Source organism: Lactuca saligna, chromosome 2 (genome assembly GCF_052625555.1).
Source record: "Lactuca saligna cultivar CGN05327 chromosome 2, ASM5262555v1, whole genome shotgun sequence".
Taxonomy (NCBI): Eukaryota; Viridiplantae; Streptophyta; class Magnoliopsida; order Asterales; family Asteraceae; genus Lactuca; species Lactuca saligna.
In genome coordinates this window covers 162,388,660-162,396,069 of record NC_136418.1, presented here as the reverse complement: position 1 = coordinate 162,396,069, position 7,410 = coordinate 162,388,660, and the positions used below count along the sequence as shown (strand labels likewise).

The window sequence follows — 7,410 nt, the reverse complement described above, 5'->3', positions numbered from 1 at the left end:
GTCTTTTATGCTTATATTAAATAAGTGGCTGAGAATGATTCCCCAATTCTCAACCTTTTTTATTTTCTCAATTGAACTCACCTCATATATATATATATATATATATATATATATATATATATATATATATATATATATATATATATATATATATATATATATATATATATAACTCCAACCTTTTAAAATCAGTAAAGTTAAATAAAAAAACTAGAATATTAAAAAAAAAAAGCTATAACTTTTTAACCAAAAAAATCAACATTTTAGGTGCATATATGCATATTTTTTCAAATGCATCTATGCATATTTCTTATACTATAATGTTTGTAATGAAATCACAAGAAAGCTAATTTTATTTACTAATCTATAAATCATAATACAATAAGTTTTTTATTCTATACAAAATAAAATATAAAAAATAAAAAAATGCTACAAATTTCAAACCGTTTTCATGTCTTCGTGTCAATATTTCCATATTTTTTTTTCAAATTATCATTTTTCAGTTCTTCATTATTCACCATAATTTCTTTCAAATCTGCAAGAAAATTAAAAAGAAATTGATTGATGCAAAAACACTCACAAAAATACATATATGAATTACATATGATTTACATGTGAATCACATGCAATTCATATATGATTCACTTGTGTTTCACACGTGAATTACATGTGATTCATTTGTGAATCGCATGTAATTTACATGTGAATCAAATGTGATTCATATGTGAATCAAATGTGATTCATGTATGATTCACTTGTGATTCATATGTGAATCGCATGTGATTTACTTGTGAATCACATGTTATTTACTTGTGAATCATATGTGATTTAATTGTGAATCAAGAATAAAAAATGAAATAAGTATCCAGTAAATGAACCTGACCTTTGCAAAGGGAGCAATTATGTAACCTATTGGTTGCACAATGAGCATAACATGTTAATGGATTTGATGTTGCTTGTAGTTCTTTCAGTTCCAACTTCTCATCGTCTTCTAGTATAGCATATTGACTTGGTTCTTCACTTTTCTCTTCATTCAAAGAAATTTCACCTATTGGTTGCTATTTCTTGGTTCACACTTTTTTTATTACACTTCTACTTTGAGATTTTAGGGTATTTAATATTTAAAAACAATCAACAAAGAAGCTTACCTCTTGAGGTTTATTAAAACTTTGCAACTTTTCTTCAATCAAAGTCAGCCATTAACTTGATATAACCATATCGTTGATACCAAGACTGGATAATAGCAACATGAAGCTAGACAAAACTTTGTCTTCCCTGCATGTGATTGTGACGTGACTCAAATTAATTAGTTTCAAAATCAAGAATCTGACAGAAAATGAAATCAAGCATTTATGATTTACCTAAAGATGTTTTGAAGTACATGTATACTTAACCTAGTTGTTGAAATAGAAAATTGAGGGTAAAGAGGCAACACCACAAGCCTCGTGATCCTATTCCTCTTAATATGTCATGGATAAAAAAAACCTCATTATTAACAATCTCAATTGATGACCACTTTATGGTAATCTTTAATTTATTATTATTATTATTATTATTATTATTATTATTATTATTATTATTATTATTACTTTGTGTTGGAATTGAAATGCCTTGTTGATGGTAAACCAATTATTCTCCAAAATTGTAAAGAATAAAGGAAAATCAATTGTGGTTTGGTTACAAAATGGGAAATGTGTCTTCAAATGAGTAATTACAATGAAAAATGATGATTAAATGATAATAAGTTAACTACCTGTTGGGCAACTTCTTCAGTGAAAGGATGCAAGTAACGCATTGCAATGTAGACCTTTGCAGCTAATTTCTTAGCTTCAAGTTCTGAATTTAGAGTAGCAGCCTACAAAAAACAACTATAATCATAAATATATACTGAAATGAAATGAAATATAAAAATCAGATGAAAGTCAATTAGAAAACTCAAACATCAACAATATCATGTCTTAAGAATAGCATAATCGTCTTTACTTTTTCTTGCTCTTAATATAGAAATTATTTGTGCTAAAGGTCATTGTAGGAAACAGAACAACCTTGGTAGACGGATAATATCCTGTCACAAACACTAAAATTGTTAGCATGATGAAAAATATTGGAACTAAATTAGCATTGAATCTTTCTTTAGACTTTCAAAAAGGAATTATTTGTACAAATACACATACCAGATCTACAAAGAGGTTATAGAGAAAGGGTTGAACATCAACAAGTGTCTTTGGGCCTCCAAGATTCAAAAGCAATACTCAAAGTTTTTCCTCCTCCAAATGTGAATAAGATTCAATTTCACTCAAAGGATGTGTGCATAACCCTACAAAACAGAAGCTATTTTCAGCTAAACCTTTGTTCTTAATGAGGTCATCCAATTTTAATTTCTAGAGGTTGTTGACAGTTGAATGGGAGTTCCCAGATGCTTTGCATGTATGGCTGCAGAAAGGAACTTGATGTTTTCTATGGAAACACACACTACAAGTAGATCAAGTAGGTGGATGTTTTAGTTTAATTATTACAAACATGAGGCAATTTCATCAAGTGTGTGAACTTTTAAAATAGCTAAAATGTTTTCAAAATAGAAATGCCAAGGAAGTTAATGACCCAACCACAGCTTGTTTACACATTAGTGATGCCTAACTTAGATTAATAAAGGCATGACTAAATTTCAGAATAATTTAAATACTAACAACCTAAAACTGTAAGAGATAAAACATATACAGGTTATATGAGAATTAATTCGTAGATCTCCAATAGACTTAGGATTCAATTTCCTTACTAATCTGATTTCAGTTTATTACCGATCAGGATTCAAAGGAAGTACAACATTTCATAATTGATCAGGCGAAAGTAATAACATAAAATGCACAACATACACACAATTGAGTGGCATCCATGCTTGTATATAAGGATATTCATATATAAAACTTACACCGAAGAATTATGGTTGAATGTGGAGGTTGTCAACTTTAAGAGTTTCACGCTTGGCAAAGCATGAGAAGTCGTTATTGTGTGCATGGTCATTGTCAACACAAGTTGGAAGGGTTGTGATATAGAAGCTTCGATCGTTGGAGGATTTTAGATATCATGTCAATTGATGATTATCGGAGATAAAAGTTGGATCGATTGTGGATAATGAAGAGCTTGAGTGATGATGCGACACAATCAGTAGACGAGGCGACCACGAGAGGAAGGAAGGAACGATGGAGGATATTTCATGAATCACTATCTTAAAGGCCGTTGTAGGCGGTGGTCATGAATCACGATCTCGAAGGCCATTGTAGGCGGTGGTCATCGATAGAGATACATTGGTCGTTGGAGGCTAAACCATGAGAGAAAGAGTAAGAGGGAGAGGGAGAGAGAATGAGATATTTTTCTCCAGATTTGTGATTTAGGATAATATTATTTTATTTTTTTGTTTCCTATAATACCCTTTTCCTTTTAAGTTAAGATACCCCCGCCCCAATAAGTTTCTATTTATTTACAAAAATACCACAAATGATCTTGGTCATCTGTTTTTTTCATCTAACGTTCCACTTTCAGTTTTCGGAAAACTATGAGTTCTCAAATGAACTTTGCTCTCTCTCTCTCTATCTCTCTCTCTCTCTCTCTCTCTCTCTCTATATATATATATATATATATATATATATATATATATATATATAGAGAGAGAGAGAGAGAGAGTTAGGATCTTATATAACAGTTAATTATTGTGTGAACGTATGACTAAATGTAGACCAATCCTTTTATATATGGATATTATACTAATTTTGGTAACTAAATTAAACATTATCTAAATTAAATACTGATATTTATGGAATTTAATTTAAATTTCAAAGTAAAACCCATTTTATGGAATTATATAACCAGATTTTTCATTCTCTTTCGTCTTTGTTTGTTCATCCATAGCCTGACTAACCTCAATGATGGAAAAAACAATTTGAGGCTGAAATTGATCCACACTCTACTAAAATTCAAGATATGTAGTTATTATAAATATATTATATTAAATTCTTTTTTGTGTTGATAAACTAGAGAAAAAAAACAATGAAGACATCAATAATTGTTGGTGGGTGGTAAAAGGAGATGCTAAGTAAAGTGAGTGAGGACGTGAGTAAGATCGTCTGTAATTTTTCTAATTATTATTCTTTAAGAATGATATCTTTTTTATTCTCATATAATAATATAAGAATGTTTATATTATTCTTTAAAAATTTTATTTTTCTATTCTCACATAATAATATAAGAATGTTTCACATTTTTAAGAATGTTAGTTATTCTTTAAAAGTTATATTTTTCCTATTCTCACAAAATAATATAAGAACATTTGTTGTTTTTACGAATGTTACGGTTTAATTGTTATTTTTTAATAATGATATTTTTTCTATTCTTATAGAATAATTTAAGTTATAGAATAATTTAAGTATGTTGATATTTTTAAAATAATGATATAATTAAACTTGTATCATGTCTTTTGACGTAAAATATGAAAGAATATAAATGTTATTTTTCAATTTTGATTTTTTTTAGTTAATGTCTCTTTGTTGCCTAAAATATAGATACGTTAATTTATCTCTCATAATAAATTGTTATAAATGCATTTATAATTATTTGTATGTAATTATCGAGTAACGCTAGCCCATGTTTTTAACATGTACGTTAACATCATAACTCTACATTCATTTTAATCTAATAGTCGTAATTCAATATTTATGATTTATATTTGATCCTATATATATATATATATATATATATATATATATATATATATATATATATATATATATATATATATATATATATATATAGGTTCATGTGAGACGGTCTAATTTTGTGAGACCGTGAGACGCATTTTTTTATTTATTTTTATTTTTTTAGTTAATTTAAGTTCCGAAAATAATATTTAAAAAAAGACTTTTTTGATTTTTCCATTATTTTTCATTTTAAAATTATTTTTAGAATATGTACAGTGTAATATTCTATTTAGAATATTTCACGTATTTTTCAAAAAAAATAGGATTTTTTTTTTATTTTTTTATTTTTTTAGTTAATTCAAGTTCCGAAAATAATATTTAAAAAAAGAATTTTTAGATTTTTCCATTTATTTTGCATTTTAAAATTATTTTTTAGAATATGTCAGTGTAATATTCTATTCAGAATATTTCACGTATTTAAAAAAAAATGGGATTTTTTTTTAGTTAATTCAAGTTCCGAAAATAATATTTTAAAAAAGAATTTTTGGATTTTTCCATTTATTTTGCATTTTAAAATTAATTTTAGATTTGGTTTCACGGTCTCACAAAATTAGAATGGTCTCAAATGAACCTGAACCTATATATATATATATATATATATATATATATATATATATATATATATATATATATATATATATATATATATATATATATATATAGGATATAGATCCGGTAAGAAAATTTTTTTGGTAGGAAGGTAAGAAGTTTTTTTTCTACATATTTTTTTGACGAACAAAATAAATGAATAACTAGATGATTCATTTCTAAGATGATTCACAAGAAAAAATTCTCAAAAAAACATCTTTATGATTCATTTTTAAGTAAATTAAGAAAAAATTCATTTTTATGATAATTTTAGTGAATAACAACAAAATCATTGTATAAATGAATCATAAAGATGTTTTTTTAAGAATTTTTTCTTGTGAATCATCTTAGAAATGAATCATCTAGTGATTCATTTATTTTGTTCGTCAAAAAAATATGTAGAAAAAAAACTTCTTACCTTCCTACCAAAAATTTCCTTCTTATTTGATCTTGACTCTCTCTCTCTCTCTCTCTCTCTCTCTATATATATATATATATATATATATATATATATATATATATATATATATATATATATCATTATTATTATATATAAAATCCCTTTTATTCTGATGGCTTTTAAAACAAATTCACAGGGTTCAATTTCTGCCACGTAACTCATTGCTGAACGACACATTCTACAAAAAAATGTTGATTCAATCTTTCCTAATCGTCGCATCCATTGCACCTCTAAAGGAAATTCCATAAACCCATTCATCCTCCAAATCTCCATCCTCCAAACCCGTTTGGCTCCTCTCCAAGAAGAAGTCGATTATATTTCCCACCGACATAGATCCCTTAATTAGGCGACCAACAACTTACTTCACAACCAGAATTTTGAAATCGGAAATACAGAACAAAACTCAAATCGATCTTCCGCCATGCTTTCTTCCCCACATGTACATCATCACGAACCCTAATTTGATTTTGTGTTTAATTACTTTAGAGGTAATCCAATCGAAGGATTTTCTTGCCCATTTCATGTTTCATCTAACAGTTTTATGGCCTAAATCTTCCTTTCATCTTCCATCAGTCATAATCAACATTCTCTCACATATTATCATGCCATTAACTATTAATCATGAAGAAATTCAATCGTTTGGTTCTGCCCTTTTCAAAATCCAAATACCTAATCTTCATGAAGGTTGTTGTCGTTCTTGGATCTGTGTCCCAAACTAGAATTGACCATAATTTTTCCAAACTGCATGTATTTTTCAATGGTGGGATTGCAAAACATTAGTTTTCTATCAAACTAAAAAAAAATTGAAATAACCTTAACATCCAAAACCTGTGTCAAGTCGAAGTCTCTCATGTCGTCCATCAAAGGTATGTAATTTAAACTCGGAATTTTATGACCGTTTCTGTTTTGGGATTTGAAAGATTGAAACCCTTTTTATTTATGTTTGTGATTCTTGCAGTTTTCTCTTCTTGGGTTCATCCTTTGATTCAGGAAACTGTGCATGTTTTTTGTAGGTAACTTGTTGATTTCTTGGTTGTTAGTCCTTGATTTTACAAGTAGGAGCTTAGATTGTAATTTGTGTTTGAAACCAAAAAGATACAATGGATACGAAGATAGTGGCAGTCCCATGGATTTGACAGTTTTTGTTAAGAAAATATTATGAATCAATAAAAATTCTTAATATAAAATCTCTTAATATAAAGTATGAATTTTTATGAAAAAATTTATTCTGTCATGCTTGTTATACTCCATAAGAAATGAAGTCGCAAAGGCATTACTTTGTCTTTGTCATTTACTTGTAGACGTAGTGTTGATTAAGTAATATGAATGTGAATGGACGCATCCAGATTGTGTTGTCTGGACTATTTCTTTCTATTAAGTTGCATATGCTTATGACTTTATTTAAAGACTAGGTGCCATATTTTTGCAAATTAAAAGCAAGCTATTTTGGGCCTTTCTAGACTCTTTTTGTTTGTTTTTTATAAGTTTTTGATTGATGAATTTTTGATACTTAGTATTTTATGATTTTTAGAAGTCCTAAATTACAGTGAATTAATAATATCTACAAACTATGCAGTATATATAATTAATAATGTCCAGTTAAAAAAATAG

The 7,410-nt window shown here is 27.5% G+C and overlaps 1 pseudogene; it reads right to left on the bottom strand.

Moving 5' to 3' along the window:
* Positions 1–529: 529 nt before the first annotated feature.
* LOC145030319 (ferrochelatase-2, chloroplastic-like) lies at positions 530–3,015 on the bottom strand (annotated as a pseudogene).
* Between the last annotated feature and the right edge of the window lie 4,395 nt (positions 3,016–7,410).